A 21,221-nucleotide genomic window follows, 5' to 3' on the forward strand; every position below is an offset into this window, starting at 1 on the left:
CTTTCTTTTGGTATCACTGTCACATGTCCTCAGTTTATGAGAGAAACCCACAGCAGAGTAAGGCTCAGAAACAACATAGTTAGACTGAAAAAAAATGTTTTCCAAGGTATGAAAAGAAACTAAAGTCTGCTTATTTAGTCTTCATTAGGAAAACTTGCAACTTTTTAATATTTGCACTAGTTTCTTTCAGAAAATTCACAGCTTCACTTCTAATCCCAGCCTATTTATGGTTGGAGTTATAGGGAATGATCTAGGAAAGCAAGGTAATAACTTGTGATTTATAGTTTAGTGTAATTTCATCATCAGTAGTAAAAGAACTCAAAGTGTATTTCTTGTTGACATTGGTTCAACAATAGCGTGACAAATACAGAAAAAAAAATCGTTTTTAAGCTTTTGTCATTCAAGATAAATTTAAATACCAAACTAGTTGCCACGTTATTATATATTTCAAAAGTGACAGATATAAGATCAGTTGTTGGATGAATTCAGATAGAGCTTTCTTTTTTCTTTTAAGAGAATTAAAACCAGTGTAGATAAATATTTCACGTAAACATAATACTAATACCTTTCCTTTGTACACTTGCAGAACTTTGAGCTATATTCATTTTCTCTATTGTTTTCTGTTCTATCATTATTACTGTTTGGCTTTTGCCTCTTCTATTTGTGTGATAAAAATCAGAGTCACTTGGTTGTTGCTGAGTCCATTCGTAAGAGATCCAGTCTCTGGATCCAGAATATGGTGGTGAGGGAACATGCATGTCTGTTAGGAAGCAACCTGGTCATCTCATGGTAAGGTAGCTGCCACATTGGATTACATGCATGCCACTGCACATTTTTTAAAGAAAACATATTCTTATGGTAAAGCAGCATTATGAATTGGAAAAAAAAACTGCCTGGAACAGTAAAATCTGCCAACAACTTCATTCCTGTAGCTAGTGAATTTATCTTCACACAGCTTTCAAGGTTATGGTTAGTTGATTCAGAAGAACAAAAACTCCCAAACAGATATTGCACATTAATTGATCATCCATGTAGATAAATTCCATGCAGCAGACCTATGGTATAAGATTGGGATTCTGGATGTTCAAAGCAGACAAGCACAAAACTGCAGCTTTTCTTCTCTGTCTTAGCACATAGTCACTTTAGTTACTGGTGTGGCCCATAAGAAACTGAAGAAACATCTCCTATAGAGTTTTTAAGTTGGAGTCTCTAAATTCTCCACACTGTCCTGTCTTCTTTTCCAGAGCAGGGAAACAAGAGGAGGGAGGAGGCACAGTGACCCTGCCCCACCTCCCTGGCTTACCTGTCACCCCAGAGGGGGCCAGGCAGTGGATAGTTTTTTAAGAAACTGCCAAGCTGTTTTCTAGAATGGCTGGGCCATTTTCCATCCCTCACAGCAATGCATGAGTAATCCAGTTTGTTGGTAAGCTTTTTTTTTTTTGTCTGTGTGTGAGGGTTAAACAAATAAATTGATGCAAGAAATAAGGATAGAGGGTCATTGATCAGAGGGAGAATCTATGGTAGTGTGAGAAGGAAAGCCATCAAGATTATCTAGTAGAAGTGGACTTGAGTAATTCCAGGAGAAACCATTCTGATCAAGTTGACATAGAAGAGATGGAACAAGAAGGACTTTATGGAAAGACGCAGAACAACAAGAAAATAGAAAAATGTGGATTAATGTTCTTTTAATTAGTTAGTAGTCAGGAACAGGTGGCCCACTGACCAGCAGGAGTTAAGGATTAGGTCAAAGATGCACTGGGCCTTGGCCTCATAATGAAGCCTCTGTCTTGTAGACATGAAGCAGTAGTAATAACAGCAAAAATCACTGAGTCCATCACTATTTAGCAGATGAAGAAAACTGTGGCACATACCTTCCTCACAGTCACACAGCTAGAAAGTGATTCAAACCCAGGCCTCCGGCTTCCTTAACCATTACTCAATACCATCATGACTCATCAGGGAAAAAACCTTCATGTCACCTAAGTTAACAGTATTTAGATACAGGACCATACAGAATGTAGTTATCTCCACCCCGAGGAAAGTTCTAGAGTAGATCTGTGTTACAACAGAAGAATAATGTGCCAAAAAGAAAGAATATGACATGAATTTAAGAGTCAATGTAGGCCCAGAGATAGAAAATTCCCAGTGTCTATCTAGGAAGTCCCTCTGTTACTTCTCCTGGCCATTTGGCCTTCGTTCAGTAGAAGTCATGCAATCCCATGGTGCCAGTGTAAACCTGGCTTGAAAGAAAACCCCAGAATCAGAGTTGCCAGGCTAGGATAAAACAAAGACTCCCTTTCCTGGTCCCTGACTAAGAGGGTGGAATCCTCTGGAAAGTAAAACAAATCTGAAAGGGGTGATCAGAAGAGCCACGGGCTTTGGAAAATAACAAGCAGATGGGATCCAGGAGAATGGAGGGCTTCACTTCGACAGAACCTGTAAGTAGTTATCTTAGGTCTCAGACACGCTTCTCTATGTCTTTGCTCACTGAAAATAAACAAGGCAAATTATGATAAATTATTGTGGTGCCTTCATATTGCTCAACAAAACGATAAATGTACCGCAGCCTGACACTATTCTCTCTGCATCTATCTTTTCCCCGTGTAAGTTTCTGAGATTCCAGTTTCATATTTGTATCATATCCTTTCTTTAAACATTTTTTTTAACATTTTATTTTTTGAGAGGCAGAGAGAGAGTGTGAGCGGGGAAGGGGCAGAGAGAGAGGGAGACACAGAAACCAAAGCAGATGCCAGGTTCTGAGCTGTCAGCACAGAGCTCGGTGCAGGGGCTCAAACCCATGAACAGAGATGGAAATTGCGGCCAGAGGCAAAGTCGGGCGTTCAACCTGCTGCAGGATTCCCGCATAGAGAGTCATGACACCAGGGCTTTTCTTTCCAGGAAGCAACTTTATTTGTGCCAGCACTGCTCAGATGGGTTCGTACCCACAGCGGCCCACATCAGATGGCATAGTTTTTCTAATGCATTTTCTATTTCTTTGTCTCCCATCTATGGTAACACACATAAACATGCAGGCTGATTCAGTTGTCTCAGTTTACAAGGCCGTGGGGAAGGTAGGCACCTACGCGCATATTTAGGTGACCTTGGAGTCTTCTCTTTTTCTCTCTCCTTAGGGAGGAGTCCCTACCACAAACCGACTGAGCCACCCAGGCACCCCATGTATCATATCCTTTCAAGTGTATGTTTCTTCAACTGCCTCATCAATTAAACAAATGACTTCCATCCATTTCCTTTGGATTTGTTTTAGCTTCGGCTGTCACCCTGACTTTGAATCCAGCCCTGTCAGCCAGTTCAGGCTGCTGTAACAGAATACGGTAGACTGGACGGCTTATAAGCAACAGAAATGCATTTCTCACGGTTCTGGAGACTGGGAAGTCCAAGGACAAGAGCCCCGCAGATTTCAGGTCTGGTGAGGACCTGCTTCCTGGCTGCCAACTTCTCACTGTGTCCTCAGGAGGCAGAAAGAGCAAGGGAGCTCTCTGGGGTCTCTTTTATAAGAGCAGGCCTCCTGTTGGTGAGGACTTCACCCTCGTGACTTAATCACCTCCACCTCCTAATACCATCATGTTGGGGATCAGTGTTCAACATATGAATTTGGTAGGTGGTGGGGGGAGGATACACAGACATTCAGTCTATAGCACCAACCAAGAGTGTTTACAGGTTTCCGTCCGTGAACGCAAGGAACTTTTGGCTGACTTGGATCAGGACAGAAGTTAGCAATCTGCAAGTGAAATCAACAAGGGAGCTCCTTACTGTTCTTCTTCTGAGGAAGTGGGGGCCCTGGGCACGGGAGCGCGCTACCGTTCTCTGCGGCTCAGCATCCTCCTCCCACCCCCTCCTAAACTTCTGAGAACAGAAAGGAGCAAGGCAGGCTGAACCACGTGAACTTGCTGTTGTTTGAGGCCAAATACAGCTAGTGGCACCTTCCTGTGGTTTAGTTCTGTTCAACTAGTAGGGCACGCGGAGCCCCAGGCTATCATGTGTCATTATGTTCTCAGATCCTGTCTTGGCTTCAGTTGCATCAACATTCTGAAGAGGTGAACACCCACACGAGGCCAGGCCAGGCCCGAGGAGCACTGGTTAAAGTTCAACTACCTCTCCTCAAGTTCAGGCCTGTTCTGCTCAAAAGGAAATGTCAAAAGAGACATTTCCTTTCACACAGGCAGATTCAAACTGTCTTTCACAGGAAGAATNGGACAGAAACGTCCTTTATTGCCATGTTCCTTTTTTAGGGTAGAGTACCATCTTCATCTTCTTTTTCAGTATATAGTATCAAGAGAAAATAGTTTTAAAAGAAGGGTCTGATTTTTCTGTTTTTCTTGCTTCCTATATTGGTGTGTCATCCTTGCTGCCTATGAGGAGATGCTGTCCATAATAGGACAGGCTCTTTTCAACACTTTATTTCTTAACTCACTCGTTATCATCTCATATCTGGAAGAGAGGCCAGACCAGGAAGTCCTGAGGCCCGTGTCAGAGCCTGGAGCTGCTCCTGGCCTTCCTGTGGCTGGGTTCCTCGACGCCTTTGCTGTGCTTGGCACAGATATGCAGCTGGCTTGGCACAGTACCCTGTCCACAACCTCTTCCCAGCTGTTCCCCAGCACAGCACCCTGAACGGACTAGATTTGTTTAGCTGAACAGCAGTAGCTCTGTGTACTTAACAAAGAACATTAAGCAGTCAGGATTGTTGCATTACTAAAGTGGTGCTCCTTTTTGTTAATTCTTATGATCCCATCATAATCTTACAGAGGACTTTCATGTGTCTTTGACTCTTAGAATTACCTTGCGAAGACTATAGATCAGGTATGATGACCTGAAGTCTTAGGTAAGAGATAGAGGCTCCAAGAAGAGGAATGCAAAGCAGAAGCTACACTTCTACTCTTTTTCCTTATTACAGATGTAAAACCTAGCCAAACTGAACACTGTTCTTAGAGACTATCAGATTCACAATTATTTTTATATTTTTTATAGTGATGCCTTGATCAAATAATTTTGAATTTGATTGTAACTTTTCACCCTTGTAACTAAGTCCATTAATCACAAAATGGTAAATCAGAAAGTAGGCACTCTTAGCAGTAAATTATGATTAATCGATGTTCCCTGTGACAGGTAATGTTATTTTATAACTCAGCTAAACCAAAGAAGTTAAGCTTTCCTTAGTCACTTTTATGACCATGCGGATGGGAACTCTGGAAGCACTATGTCTTGAATTAAATCTTTACTTCTGAAGATTTAAAACGATAGCAACTGCCTCTATAGGAAACGTTTGTAAAGACGATTCCCTTTTTCTTTCTATCTCAAGGATCTTTCTATATTTTAATTGCATTTCCATGCCTTTACTTTTGTTACTCACACCTCAATTGTAATGAAACAATGCTGAAATGCTGCAGAGAAAAGAGTGAACTTGGTCATCGTCTTGACTTCCCATCAGAAGCCATTGCCCCTTTCTCCCTGCAGTCAAAAAACCCTATTTAACACCGTTTCTCTCATTTATAGCCACAAAGAAGAACATCATCCGGAAACTGGGGGATGCTAAGATGTGAAAGACAAGATACAGCTGTTTCGGCTCCTACCTTCAAAAAGAAAAGACTGTAGCTCATCTTTGCCAGCTTACTTTACTGCTCCCAAGTAAAAGAGATAATGAAGTATTATTAGTGAGTTCAGTCACATGAAGGTAGGTCATGATCCAAATAGTTCTTGGAGAGATGGAAACGTTTACGGGTCTTCCCTAAGCATCAACCACCTCAAATGCCCATTTAGCACTTAGCAGATTTGTGTGTGATTTCCTTAAGGTGGTCACTTGGAATTGAGTTCTTTAAAAGGCACCGGTGCTCAGACGCTGGATGCAGACATTAAATCAGAGCACAGTCACGTGCATGATAAAGAGATTATCTTTATGATCACGGGCCTGAGATACTTCTTCCCTTGTATGTACTTTGGAAGGAGGGAAGGAAGGAAGGGAGGGAAAAAGGAAGGGAGGGAGGAAGGAAGGGCAGAATGGAAAGAAAGAGGGAGGGAAGGAAGACATAAGCTTAGTTTCCCCCTGAGGGCTGGGACCAGCTAAGCAGTGGCCTTGATTTCTCCTCTGGCCTAACACTAGAGAACAGCACCTGTACTGTCAGTGCTTTGGGCACTAAGGATTCGGCAGTGAATAAACTAGACACAAAATCATGCTTTTATAGAGTACACACTCTTAGCCTTTAATAGGTAAGCCAGGGTGTCAATTTGGGTGAATTTTCTTCCCGATACTGCACCGTAGTGCATTTTCCAAGTAGCAAATGTTTCAAAATTCTTCTCTTCTTCTAAAAATAATCATGATGTCAATCATTGAATAGAGCAGAAAAAAAATTGTTACCTAGGTTTTGTAATTTAATAAGTCATATGTTTATGGTATTATGATTTTTCACATGAGAGTTAATTTATTTTCTTTCTACCAATAAAAGGGTACAATGGTCTTATATTTGAATTTTTGTTTTTTTGAAACTTGATATCAAATCTTATCAATAGTACATGTTGTGCAGTCCTTGTAATACTTTCTGATTGTATTCATTGAACTGCAATGTTTTCTTCCACAAAAGTCATTACTCATAATATTCCTAAGATTATGAAGTAAGAGTTTGTTAGCTGGCAGTTAGTTTTATGTGTATCAATGCTTCCCTCTGTATATGTACTGAATGCATATTGCTTTCACTTTCAGAACTCACTAGCTGTTGACCATGATCACTTCCTCTCTTCACATCTCTGTGGCAATTTTTGCCCTAATCATTCTGCACAGCAGTGCTTTGGATACTTTTATAGTTGCAGTAAATGAACATGCTGTTATATTGCCAAATAAAACAGAAACGTTTGTGTTTCAAGAAAATGCCCCATTCCTTATGAACAAGAATATAGATTTCTAGAGAGCGATTAAGCAGTCAGCTAAGCAGGTAATTTATGGGATAGGAAGAAGAGCTAGTAGAAGAATGGAGTGTTGAACTATGTTACATACGAAGAAATAATTTTGATTTCACTTCTTTTAAGCAGAGTACTCAAATTACTGGGACTCCAGAAGATGCACTTTATGGATGGAAATTTACCAGGGAAGCCATTTTTCTTTATCTGAAGGACGTCCCAGCCCCTTAGGTGAATTGAATTCCATGTCAAAACCCCCAGAGATACTTTCAAAAAATTTTTTTAAATGTTTATTTATTTTGTTTTGAGAAAGAGAAAAAGAGAGAGAGAGAGAGAAAACAAGCACATGTGCACAGGAACAAGGGAGAGGCTGAGAGAGAGGGAGGGAGAGGGAATCCTAAGCAGGCTCCATGCTGTCAGTACAAAGCCCAACGCAGCACTTGATCCCACTAACTATGAGATCATGACCTGAGCTGCAGTTGAGAGTTGGCCCTTCACCAACTGAACCAACCAGGTGCCCAGGAAGACATTTTAAATATTCTCACTATTTATGCAAAAATGTTTCAATTCTCTAAAATGTACATGTTCACCACAGCAACTTGATAAATCCTGAATTATCACAGATGTGGCATATGATATTGTTATATTTATCTTGGCATTTGTTTAAAAAATTTATGCCAAAATACCATTTAATAATCATTTATGATTAAATAGTTTTATTAAATTTGGAGAAAATATGTAAACAAGATATTTATTGCTAGGATTAGAAGCAAAGGGGAAGAGAATCTCATGGAGTTAAGTAATAAATTAATTTCTAAATTAGACAGTGGGTTTTATTGGGAAAATATTCCAAGGTCTCCATTGAACGTACCATACTTCAAGGGCACCTCGGTGGCTCACTCGGTTAAGCATCCTACTTGGGCTCAGGTCATGATCTCATGGCTCATGGGTTCAGGCTCCACATTGGGCTCTGTGCTGACAGCTCAGAGCCTGGAGCCTGCTTCAGATTCTACTTCTCTCTCTGCCCCTCCTCTGCTCACACTCTCAATCTCCCTCTCAAAAATAAATAAACATTTAAAAAAAAAGAGTTTGATCTTCATTCCCCATGTAATATGATAATACTAGAAGTTTTTTTTTTTAAGTGAGCAAATAAAAAATAGCATTTTAGATAAAAACTACTCTGGAAGAAAATGTCGGCAAAGACATATTAGAAAGGTGCGTAATAGTCCAGGGTTGAGATTTTTTGGTATATAAAAAAACAAGTCGTTTTAAAATTGATACAAAAGATAGTAAGGTGACTATAATCTGGATACAATTTAATATCAAAAAGATACAAAGATAGTTCCAAACTGTATGAATCAGTTTCATAGAAGTTAAATTCCTTGTTATCTTTCAAATCACAAAAATCATCTCTTTACTTTCTATATCAGTTAATTTAATTACCTTTTTATAGGTTTAAGGTCAAATCCTAAAATTTCTACTTTAAAGTCTGAGTTGAAAGACTAAAATAACCCTATGCCATAATTTTATAGTAAATGGGGTAAGGAGAGAGCCTGGACTTTTAAATGGAGATGTGATATGCATATCAGTGTGAATGGCCTTCTTCCTCCCCATATTTTTTCTAAACATCTTAAATTGTAGCCTCAGAATCTTTTGAGTAGAGAAATTGTCTCCTGGATGTTCCAGTTAAAATATAAGTATCAGTCAAAAGGAGTGATATTAACCCAATGAATTTCAAATATTTTGATCATATATCCCTATTGGAAAAATTATTCTCATGAGTCCTCAGGATATATATATTTATTTTTGTTTTTATAAGTAAAACACAAAACTTTCAAAAAGTTTTCTTCATAGCTTTGTGAGTTTTGACAATTTCCTTTTATATGTAAGTAAACTTTCATATTCTCTACAAAAATGTGTCTCATACCAGGAGTAAAAATGTTAGCTCTTCAATTTTCTTGTTTTTGAGACTGTTTGCATTATTAATATCATTTTTAAATGCACTTTCTTTGCAAGAATAACTTTAAGCTATTCTTCCATTTTGTAAGTGTTGATTTAGTTAAAATGGTAGCCTACTTGGTCAATTCACTTAACCAGCCCCAAGTAAACTGCAGGATGGCACAGGGCAGTGAACAGGGACAAGCTAGTGAGGAATCTGCAGTCATCCTGTGTAAATTAAGAGGCTCTTGCTCTCCCCTCAGGGTACCTTTGAGACCATCATGACCCATGACCTCTAACACATGGAACTAATATGAGTACCTTTGTTTGGGGTGCCTGAGTGGCTCAGTGGGTGGAGCGTCCGACTTCAGCTCAAGTCATGATCTCGCGGTTCGTGGGTTTGAGCCTGGCATCAGGCTCTGTGCTGACTGCTAACTCAGAGTCTGGAGTCTGTTTCGGATTCTGTGTCTCCTTCTCTCTCTGCCCCTCTCCAGTTCACATGCTGTCTCTCAAAAATAAATTAAAAATGAAAAAAAAAAGTACCTTTGTCCATCAATGCTTAAAATACTAGTAAATTTCACTTTCTTTTAATATTTTTAGAGATAAAAATAGAAATAGAAAATAAATGTAGGAAGAAATTTTAATAGTCTCACTCCCAGCCTTTGGCATTCCTTATTTTGCTGACCATTTTATAAAACTGTTGACCTTGGCTATTGTGTTAAACTAGGTTAGTTTTTAAAGTTTATCTGGAAGGAATCAAAGAGAGTTTAATAAAATGTTCATTTTCAACAGCAATTTTCAAAGCTAGATAAGAGTCTCTAAAATTACTTTGGGAAGAACATATGGTGAAGAGGAAGGTTTCATCCCTCATCCAATTAACAGATACTTCCTGTTCAGAAGAACATGCACTATTCTTCTTTGAATCCCTGATACCTGGAAACATAAAAATCTTCAGCTTTCAAGAAGCTCATAATCTTTAGGATTTATAGGAAAGTATGTGGCTTCTAACTGGGAGGAGGGAATAGGGATAAGGTGGGGAGCATGGGACAGAAACAGAGACAGAAAGAGAGAAACTGCATTTTTCCATGTTTTCCTTGGAAATTTACTTCTGATCACCAGGTTCATACACTTCCTACAGAGTGCCTGCCATGGACTATAAACAAATTTATTACTACTAACTTTGGAGGGCTTCTGTGAATTGTGTCTTCAATAAACAAGGCTTTTCTGATTTTGTCCTTTACATTTGTAACAGTACCACCTCTACTCTGAGCCTGTTTGATGCCCCTGAAAAGCCAGAGATAGAGACTTTCAACACTATCTTTGAAGGGTGGTATTTTCTTTTTTTTTTTTAATTTTCTTTTTTTTTTTATTTCTAGGAGAGAGAGAGAGACAGCACGAGCAGGGGAGGGCCAGAGAGAGGGGGACACAGACCCCGAAACAGGCTCCAGGCTCTGAGCTGGCAGTCAGCACAGAGCCCGACGCGGGGCTCGAACCCACGAACCGCGAGATCATGACCTAAGCGAAAGTCGGACGCTTAACTGACTAAGCCACCCAGGCGCCCCTGAAGGGTGATGCATTTTCATATGCATCAATGTAGTCTTCCATGATTCTGTTGTGACCCTGGTGGAAGATTTTCATGTGGACACCATACCATTTCCCACAGTTCAGATGAATGTCTTGTCCCACTGGACAGCTATTGAATTCCATGTGGCTTGAGCTGTGGGAATGGGGGTTCATTTTCTCGTGGCCCATACAAGTCATGTAAGCCTACCTTCCAGAAACTACCGAATACAAAGATTTTTATATTTGGTTTAATTACTTAGGATAGTAACAAATAATTCTATGATATTCAAAGTTTATTTGAAATGAGACCATCAAGCATCCATTTTATTTTGCTCTAATAGAGCATAGGGAAAGTAGTTAGGTATTCAGTGTAATTAGAAACCTGTGTGCTGTCTCAATGTGCCTAATATGGCGACATGATCACATGCTCAGTTCTGATGGGGGATCTGGCAGTGCTGGTTTCATTTTTGTTTTTAGAAGATTTCTATTCATAGGCAGTGTATCTATGCACCATACTCTCCCAAAGTTTACCATTATGATAATGAAGCAGAGNGATCTTCCTTTTGGAAGTCATAGATTTTTTTTTTAATTTTAATATTTATTTATTCTTGGGAGAGAGAGAGAGTGCTCCGGAGCAGTTGGGGGAGGGGGGGAGGTCAGAGAGAGAGGGAGACACAGAATCTGAAGCAGGCTTCAGGCTCTGAAGTGTCAGCACAGAGCCCGATGCAGGGCTTGAACCCAGGGACCGTGAGATCATGACCTGAGCCAAAGTCAGATGCTTAACCGACTGAGCCACCCAGACACCCCTGGAAGTGATAGATTTTAAAGAAAAAAATGTGAGACCTAAAATAGTTTATGCTTACATGCCTTTATATCCATTATAAAGTCTTTTTAAAAACTTTTTAAAGGTTTATTTATTTATTTTGAGAGAGAGAGAATGAGAGGAGAGGAGTAGAGGGAGAGGCAGAGAGAGAGTCCCAATCCTTGATCTCAGCATAGAGGCTGGATCTCAGGATCTATGAGATCATAACCTGAGCTGAAACCAAAAGTCGGATGCTTAACTGATTGAGCCACCCAGGCCTCTCTATATCCATTATAAATTTTTACAACCTCTATGACATTGATAAGTTACTAGTAACCTCATTTTACAGATAAGGATGCTGAAGTTCAGGAGCTAGATAAGTTCCTCAAGGCTGATACAACTAATAGAAAACTACTTGTTAGCTGATTATTTGATCCCAGTCCAGGGGACTCAAAAACCTGACACTTACCTAAGACACAATACTACCACCTATATGTTTTTTTTTTTTTAATTTATTTCTGAGAGAGAGAGAGAGACAGTGTGAGCAGGGGAGGGTCAGAGAGAGAGGGAGACACAGAATCTGAAGCAGGCTCCAGGCTTCGAGCTAGCTGTCAGCACAAAGCCCGATGCAAGGCCCGAACCCACAAACCATGAGATCATGACCTGAGCTGAAGTCAGATGCCCAACCAACTGAGCCACCCAGGAGCCCCACAATAGTACCTATAGATAGGTGGAAAAAAGCTTCCTTTGTACTCCTGTGGACATCGTACACTTCATATTACAAAAATCATTTGATATACTTACCACTAAGGTGAGCTTCTCAGGACTGACATCACGCTTACTCATCTTTGGCGTATTTCTAATATAATACAGTGCCAAAAACACAGGTACTGAAAGAACTGCAAAATCCCTAAGAACAGAGAGATTGAGTGTCCAGAATAGGCTTCTGGTCTGTATTTGGGGCCTCATAGATCTATAGATCCTACTGGACGAAATAAAACATTTCATTGACCAGATCACTCCTCCAATACAACCATATATGAATTGGAATTTAAGTGTTTTAGCAGTGTGTGGAACATGTTAGTGAATTAGTGAGCACACTGTTATTTGGAGATGACATAAGAGCAATTGCTTATAATTTACTCCTGGTGAGAGACATCTGATATACATATCCCCTTGACTACAGAAAAACAGAAGTAGGACGTATGTGGTCAGAGAGTAGGCATGTGCCTCACTGTCAAGTTCCAACTTGTGCCTCATGGCTAGAAGCCTATTCATCAATTAAACACCTAGCTGATTTGAAAGGAATCCAAATGCATTGGAAATGAGGATAAAGTGATAGTATAAGAAGTTAGGTAAGAGAACAAAATGTCTAAGAAGGAATGAAAAAGGCCTAAGTGGAATAGCTGTCAGGGAACTGGAAGGTCTTCAGAAATGCCATTTGCTCCGCTTTCCTTGCAGTTTGAGGCTTCAATTCACCCAGAAGAGGAGCCCAAAATGATCCAGGGAATCAGGAATTATACCTGGAAACTTTTATAGTTTTCTGGAGTGAATTATTTCTGTCAGAACTCTTATCTCCTCTGTTTGCTTGTTTGTTTGTTTGTTTCAAGGGAACTCATTATACATAGTTTGGGTTGGGGGCGATCCGTTTTATCTCCAAGGTGTATGGTATATCACCCAGGCCTAGACAGTCAAAGACTAGACCTGCTGCACCAGAGATGTATGCGGTCTGAGCGCATGACTGAAGCCGGGCCAGTGAGAGTTCTCCCTGGGAATTTTGACGGAACAACTAGAAAAGTACCCTCTTCCGTGATCAGGGGCACAAAGAATGTGTAAATCTGGACCCCCTAGGAACCATCGCCCCTGCAAATTGAGAAGAGCATTTCCAAGGATAAGGGCAAAGAAGAGCTGAGTCAGAGAGCTCTGAAGACATTGTTTAAGCACCTAGACCCAGCCAGGTGAAACCAATATTCTACTAGACCTTCTAGTATGTGAGCCAAAGAGTGTCTTCTTTCCTTCATGTTTCCTTTCCTTTCCTTTCCTTTCCTTTCCTTTCCTTTCCTTTCCTTTCCTTTCCTTCCCTTCCCTTCCCTTCCCTTCCCTTCCCTTTCCCTTCCTTCCTCTTTTCCTTCCTTCTTTCTTTTTTCCTTCCTTTCTTGCTTCCTTTCTTCCTTCCCTTCCCTACCATTCCTTCCCTTCCTTCTTTCCGCCCTTTCTCCCTTCTTTCTCTCCTTCCCTCCTTCCTCTCTCTGTCTCTCCGCGTTTTGGCATTAGTTAACTATCAACTTGATTGGATAATCTAATCAACTGTACTACTATCAACTAATTCCTGTTACTTTTATTTAATTCTGCATAATGAGTTGCACAAAACCTCTAGATGTAAAAGCCCCGTGCAATGGTACTATTCTTCTGCCGGTCTTGGGTATAATAACCTCAGAAAACACTGGGTGGCAGTAGCTCTGTGAAAGACAATGTTTGACTTTTGTCATGTGGAGGAAAAGAGACAAAGGAAGTCACATTGGGCCTAAAGAAAGAGCCTACTTGGGGCTCACAAATATTAAAGCCCTCTCTGAGTTCCCTTAGGACACATACACTTATTAAAAAACAAATGCATATTGCCAAGTTATTTAAGAATGTATTACAACAATGTTTGTTACACACAGAGGTGTATAAAGGATTGCATAGCAATCGCCTGTGGACCTGCTGCTCTGTTTGTCCAATGAAGTAGGCACCACTTGTCTTCCCTGCCAATTACATTCAGGTCCTTTCTCGGGAAATCGCTACCCTACGATTTTTCTAGATCATTCCCAGGACTTCCTGGTCATTTATTACACATGCACTTATTCCTTCTTGGTACTTTTTGCATCCTTTTGAACTTTGTATATATGCAGATTTATTGCATATAAATATATTGCATATTTCTGATTTCTGTATAAGAAATTGTGAGCTTAATCGATGTAAATAAGCATTGCTCTAATTTCACCCATTGTCACTGCTGTATGGTGTACACTTGGGCTAGTTCTTACGCTATTGTCTTTCAGCTCCAAACCTACCCTTCTGTATTCTTCTTTGTGATGCTGGGCTAGGACTAGGTGAGTTATGTTTCTCCTTTGCCTCCTCGCTCCCTATTAGATTCTGCCCAGAGGGGGAGCTAAAGAAATACAGAATGTTGGAAGAAGAGGGGTGGCAGGACGTCTTTCTGTTTGCTCACCAATCAGTGTTGTCCCATCCACCTGGCAGCAGACCAGTACTTTGTCCCAGTAGCAGGTGCTTCTAGTTTTCAGTTTGTACCCATTCTTTCAGAACCAGTGTCATTGCCTTTCTTCAAAACCACCAGCACCAGCCATTGCCCCCTCAAGGGAATTGAGTTCTAGCTCCTTGGGGACACTCCTCTCAGGATCCGGTTCCTCAGCTCCAGCTGGAGAGCATGCCCTTCTCAGGGGTTGGAGCCTCCGCAACACAGGCTCTTCTGGAAAGCTTCTAGCCCTTAACGGCTTCTCTTCCCTCTGTCCCCCAACGCGAGGAGTGGTGGCTGCTTTCTGCAGTTGCTTTCTTTGTTTCCTCAGTGTCCGTTTCATGTGCTTCCTTCACCAAATACCTCTTTAGCCAAACCCTTATTCTGAAAATAACTGGTGTGGATTGTTTCCCTAGTTGCATCCTGTCTGGTACATTGGTGAAAACAATCTCCATGTGTCCTTTCTCTTATTGATAAATAGGGCAAGCCTGGCCAGGCTGACTGCGCTAAAATCTTGGGTAAACTCCATGATGTAGTAACAAACAAAACGTGCAGAAGTGGGGCAGTGGTCGTTACACGCATGCTGTCAGGGTCTCTCCCCCAGCCATCGGTAAAAAAGCAATAGGCACATTGCCTGGCTTCCTCTGTTTTGCTGTGTTCTTCACTTCACAAGGGTTGTGGAAGCCATGAACTTTGTGTGCACATCTGTGAGAACACAGGCTTTGTGGCCACATGCCACATGATTATATTATTTCTTAGTAACAAACTGAACAAAGAAGCAACATTAGCTCACTGTGAGTCATCGTTTTTCAACAGTCTTTGTCCCTGAACTTGTTTCTGTGGTTTAGCCTGTTCAACAGATGCTTAGGTTTTCTACCTTTTGGTTATTTATGTATTACAATTGTTATTACTATGAATTCCTGTAATCAATAAAATTTCTCTGAACATCCTTGTATGTGTCTTTTTGATCTTACGTCAAAGAACTTTTTGGATGCCTACTATATGTCAGGCAGGCCTTGTTCTGGATGGTGATAATGAATAGAACAAAAGTTCTTTTCTTAAGGATCATAGTCCGGAAGAGGAAACAGAGCACCACTATCATCACCATTGTTCATTAACGTAGTGATAATCAAATTTGAACACTTAAAAAATGCTTCACACTGTGCTAGGCATTTTCAAGCATCTAGTTTAACGCGATAATAAAAGCCATAGAATATCATAATACTGTGATCAATATCAGGGGCAGGAATGAGTCCATTTTATCCTGGAAGACAAGAAAGGTGTCAGAGACCAGCTGGGTAAGTCAGTAAGGGGATTCAGGTAGATTTAGTCATGCATACAAAGACATGGAAGAATGGCATGTTGCAAAGAGTCCAATAGATTTGGGGGTGGGGGTAGGCAGGTGAAGGAGGAAGAGGAAGGAGAAACAAGAACATGAGGCAAGGACCAGATCACTGAAGCACAAATAAAACGTAGACTTTATCCTAAAGCTAAGAGAAAGACCTATTGAAAGATTTTAGGGGTTAATGTTATGATGAGTTAAATAGTGTGGTTTGGAGGATGGAGTAGAAAGGAGTAGAGGAAAATTCTAAACGCAGTGTGGTCATATAGGAGACAATTCTCCTCAGGGTAGTGGTGACAGAATAGCCCAGAGTGACATGCTTGAGGAATAGTAAGGAGACCAATACAATTGGAAGCACAGAAACCTGGGGAAATTAGTAGGAGTTGATGTTGGAAGTAACAGGAGCCTGGATCATAGTGGGACTTGTAAGCATTGCCAGAACTTGGCTTTTTACTCTGAGTGAAGTGAGATGGCCATTGAAGGATTTTGAGCAGAGGAGTGACACAGTTGATTTTATATTTTAATAGCATTGCTGTTGAGCAGAAGTAGAAGCAGAGATGTCAAAACTAGGTAGAGGGTATTGGAGTAATCCAGGCCAGAGGCGACGGCGGCTTGGACTGGAGCGGTTCCAAAAGATCTCCTGACTGAACACGTGTAGAGTGAGAGACAAAGAGAGAAGTAAGGATAACTCCAAAGGCTTTGGCCTGAAAAACTAGAGGACTAAAATCCATTGCCTGAGATCTGAAAGACTGTAGGAGTGTCAGGAGAGAAAGGTTAAAAGCTCAGTTTTGTTTATGTTGTTTTGATGTGTCTTTATATAGCCAAATGCAGCTTTTGAGCAGAAATTGTTGGACATGGGCATCTGGAGTCCAGGGGAGAGGTCTGAGCTGGAGTTATAAGCCTGTGAGTCACTAAGATATATTTATGATATTTCAAGCCATGAGATGGATGAAACCGCTCAGGCAGTGAGTGCAGATAGGAATGGAAGATTTCCAAAAATTGGAATCCAGGATACACTAATGTTAAGAGGTCTGAGATGATAAGAAGAAACCAGAAAAAGAAAAATAGATACACACACACACACACACACACACACACAAATCCAAAATAAGCAAACGCAGAAATGAAGAAGGAGGAAGGAAGAAAACCAGGAGCGTGTGAGGGAAGAAAGCAGGTTGAGATTGAGGTAGTGGCCACTGTGTCAATAGGTCAAGCAAGACGGGACTGAAAACTGACCAATGGATTTAGTCGCGTGATGATCCATGATGAGCTTGATAAGACAGTGGAATCATGGGGGCAAAATCCTGATGGGAGGAAAGGAATTCAAACAGAATATGCACAAGCCTGTAAAGGAGTTTTGTTGTAAAATGGAGCAGGGAGGGGTGAGGCTGGAACTGTAAGGGGGTATCAGAGTAAGAGAGCTCCTTTTTAAGATGGGAGATATGATGGGATATTTGTATGCTGATTATAATAACCCAATAGGTAACAATGGATGATGAGTAAGAGAGAAGAATTCCTAAAGAAATATCTTTGGGACCCACTGTCCAAAGATAGAGAGGGGCGTGGAGAGTCATTTACAGTGCCGGGGGGGTGGGGGAGACAGAATTGAGAGGTACAGATGCTGACAAGTGGGCCAGTGCTTGCTGGGAGCTTATGGAAATGGAAGTCTCTGTCTAGTTGGATAAATAGGCCTAGAGTTCAGGAGAAAAGTTTGAGCTAAAAGTAGAGATGGCATAGCAGGTGGTCGAAGGTATGAAAGAGAAAAGGGTCTGCTAGGGGAGAGAGACAGTAGAATACAGAATGAAAACACCAGTTAACAAAATGTGGCGTCTGACCTTAAGCATATTGAAAGTTCAGAGAAGAAATGAGCAACAAAGAATGGAAAGGCTTGAGGCAAAGGGGCAGGATTTAGAGAGAAATCTTTCCAGGATCAGAGCAGTAGTGAGCGCATTAAAACGTAAATAAGAGAGGTCTTAGCTAAGAACACGAGAGAGAAAAAGGGACCAAGTGGGAGAAAGCTCTGATTGTCTGCCTTGATTTGCTATACAATGGGAAGAATTTTAGTTAATGAGAGCAAGGTTAAGGGAACTTAAATGACTTTCGACTTTCGCTTAGGTCATGATCTCGCGGTTCGTGGGTTTGAGCCCCGCGTCGGGCTCTGTGCTTACTGCCAGCTCAGAGCCTGGAGCCTGTTTCAGAGTCTGTGACTCCCTCTCTCTCTGATCCTCCCCTGCTCACGCTGTCTCTCTCTCTCTCTCTCTCTCCTAGAAATAAATAAAAATATTTTAAAAAAATAAAATAAAATTTGTGCCTTACCTATTTTAAGGCAGAATTATATTTATTTTAATACAAAACTCTCCCTAATCCTACAATAATTTCAAACTGTCATTCAGGTTATGTACAAACACCTTGTTTAAATAACTTACATCCACAATCCCCATTCTTTATACACATATGAGGCAAAGACACATTGCTAACCACATTTGGTAACATTTAATCCAGGTTTCTATTGATTTCAATATAATAAAAAGTTGGCACACTTCCTGGAACTGGAGACTAGAGAGTCAAGGGGAATTCTCACATGTTTTCTTTTGGTTCTATTCGCACAGTCAGGTGAACCAAGGCAATAGCATTTCAATTTGAAATATAAAAATAGCTTCCTTCTCATTACAAAGCAATCCATCAGTTTTACAGAGTTTCTATGTCATTCTCAGATTTTTTTTTCTGATATGAACTTGCATCTAATGAACATCATTGCAGGATCAAAGGACACATGGAAACTCACTGAGGAAACTGGGAGAAAGAAAGGAATATTCAGATCATGGCAAAAGGTTATTGGAATAGAAAGATCTTGAATTCTAGAACCAAACCAAACAAACAGAAGACATTAATTTCCAAAACCTACTGATTTCTCTGTCAGATGATGCTTAGAAAGAATCCCAGAGAGGGATGCCTGGGTGGCTCAGTCTGTTAAGCGTCCTACTTCACCTCAGGTCAGTTCATGGGTTCGAGCCCCGCGTCGGACTCTGTGCTGACAGCTCAGAGCCTAGAGCCTGCTTCAGAATCTGTGTGTGTGTGTCTCTCTCTCATCCTCCCCTGCTCACTCACTCCCTCTCTCAGAAATAAATTTTAAAAAAGACATTAAAAAAAAAGAAAGAAAGAATCCCAGAGAGAGCGAATGAGCACTGGTGTTAAAAACTCTAGAGTCGGAGATGTAAACCTTAAAAAAAAAAAACCCTCTTTTAAATGATCTCACATTAGAAAAGGGGGATCCATTTCAAAACTAGGCTAAGAAATTAAATTAACAAATCAGAAAACATTTACAGAGCTTAGCGGTACAAACTTCCATGAAAGCAGCAGAGAGAATCATAATGTGGCTCCTGTTCTTAAGGAATTTATAAGGATAATACATCAGAAAAATAAAGGAATTAAGAGACAATTTTGAACTCTCCTTGAATTATCTAATAATCTGGAAGTAGGAAGCAAGAAGCTGGATTGGATTTATTGTTCTAAACTGTAGAAGAGACATGATGTAAATTGCATCCCAATGCAAGAAAGGGTGTTCTAAAAATTTGCAGTGTTCAAACATGGAACAGACAAAAGTTTCAGGTAGCAGATTTCATTCAACAATTATTCATGCATTCAGCTTCCTCACTTGTTACACACATGTGTGCTGGAGTGATGGGGTCTATCAGTCCGCAAGACACCTTCTTATCTTCCATGGGTCACAATCTTGGGATGCATCATATATAGATAGTTATTTGACATGGATATTCTGGAAAGATACATCAGGATTCTTTTTTAATATCTTTTCAGGAGACAAGACATATGTATAGAAAACAAAATATCAGCATTAGATTTAAATTAAAGGTCAAGAGAACAGCAAGCAGTGAGAGTCATTCACCAGGACAAGAGAAATGTGCTCGGATGATTCAGCAATATTGCTTAGAACCAGGGGTAGGTTTGAGAGAACTCTACACAGGGTTAGAACTTAGACAGTGAGCCAGGACATTTCAGGGAGAAATGGGCAGAGAATCATCTAGGTAGAGTAGTGCATGGAGTGTTCAGAGATCAGGGAATGATTCAACTTTACTGAATAAAGAATTCATAAAGGTAGCTGTAGAGAGAAATCCAGGTTGTAGGAGAACTCGAACAATGTCAGCTTTTCCCAATTTTCAGGAAATCATGTCATTATGCCATTATCTTTATGACTTTTGTATTAAGCATATACCATTTATTACTTACTTGGTAATCTTTTAAGATTAATGGACATCTTTTATGTTGCCTCATCCTAAACTCTTCTATCCATACGTTTATGAGTCATAAAATATCTAATAAACATGATAGTGAATCTGTAACTATTAAAAGTATTTACCTGCATATCTTGCAAAATCAACTTGCTTACCCCTCATGGAGCATGGACCACATTTGGAGAATTAATGTTTTAAAAAATGGAAAGTCCCTGACTTTTTTGGAATTTAAGTAATGTAATAGGATCTGGACTTCAGAGAAAATTCATCTGGTGGCTACATGGCAAATGAACAACTTTGGGAGGTAGGAAGATCAGTTAAAAAGCAGAATTTGGTTTAGCATAAACAATTAGGATGGGAAGAGACGTTTATTTTATTTGTTTATTTATTAATGTTGATTTATTTTTGAGAGAGAGACAGACAGAGGATGAATGGGGGAGGGTTAGAGAGAGAGGGAGACACAGAATCTGAAGCAGGCTCCAGACTCTGAGCTGTAAGCATACAGCCCAATGAGGAGCTCGAACTCACTGACCCTGAGATCATGACCTGATCCGAAGTCCGATTCTCAACTGACTGAGACACTCAGGTGCCCCAGGACAGGAAGAAATGTTTAAAAGAAACTTTACAATGAATTAGATGTGGGAGCAAAGGGAGAGGAAATTGTCTGAAATCCTGTTAAATAGATAATACCTACACCTAATATTTTAAAAATAATTAGCTTTTTAGAGGCACAAGGAAATGGTTTCCTGAAAATGAGATTTTGGATAATGTACCAGTACAAGTACTTAGGGAAGAGGATTTCATTTAAAAAAAAAAAAAAAAAAGGTCAGATTTGGGTGCCTGGATGCCTCAGTCAGTTGAGCGTCCAACTCTGGCTCAGGTCATGATCTCACAGTTCACGAGTTCAAGTCCTGTGCTGGGCTCTGTGCTGAGAGCTCAGAGCCTGGAGCCTGCTTTGAATATGTGTCTCCCTTTCTCTCTGACCCTCCCCCACTCACACTCTGTCTCTCTCTCTCTCAAAAATAAATAAACATTAAAAAAAAATTTAGGGGTCCCTGGGTGGCTTAGTTGGTTGGGTGTCCAACTTTGGTTCAGGTCATTATCTCACGGTTCGTGGGTTCAAATCTTGTGTCAGGTTCTGTGCTGACAGCCCGGAGCCTGGAGCCAGCTCCGGATTGTGCATCT

General features: G+C 40.4%; 1 pseudogene; it reads right to left on the reverse strand.

The window, feature by feature from the left end:
- Window positions 1-558: 558 nt before the first annotated feature.
- LOC144241425 (uncharacterized) lies at window positions 559-14,787 on the reverse strand (annotated as a pseudogene).
- Between the last annotated feature and the right edge of the window lie 6,434 nt (window positions 14,788-21,221).

Source organism: Crocuta crocuta, unplaced genomic scaffold (assembly GCF_008692635.1).
Source record: "Crocuta crocuta isolate KB4526 unplaced genomic scaffold, BGI_CrCroc_1.0 scaffold25, whole genome shotgun sequence".
Lineage (NCBI taxonomy): Eukaryota > Metazoa > Chordata > Mammalia > Carnivora > Hyaenidae > Crocuta > Crocuta crocuta.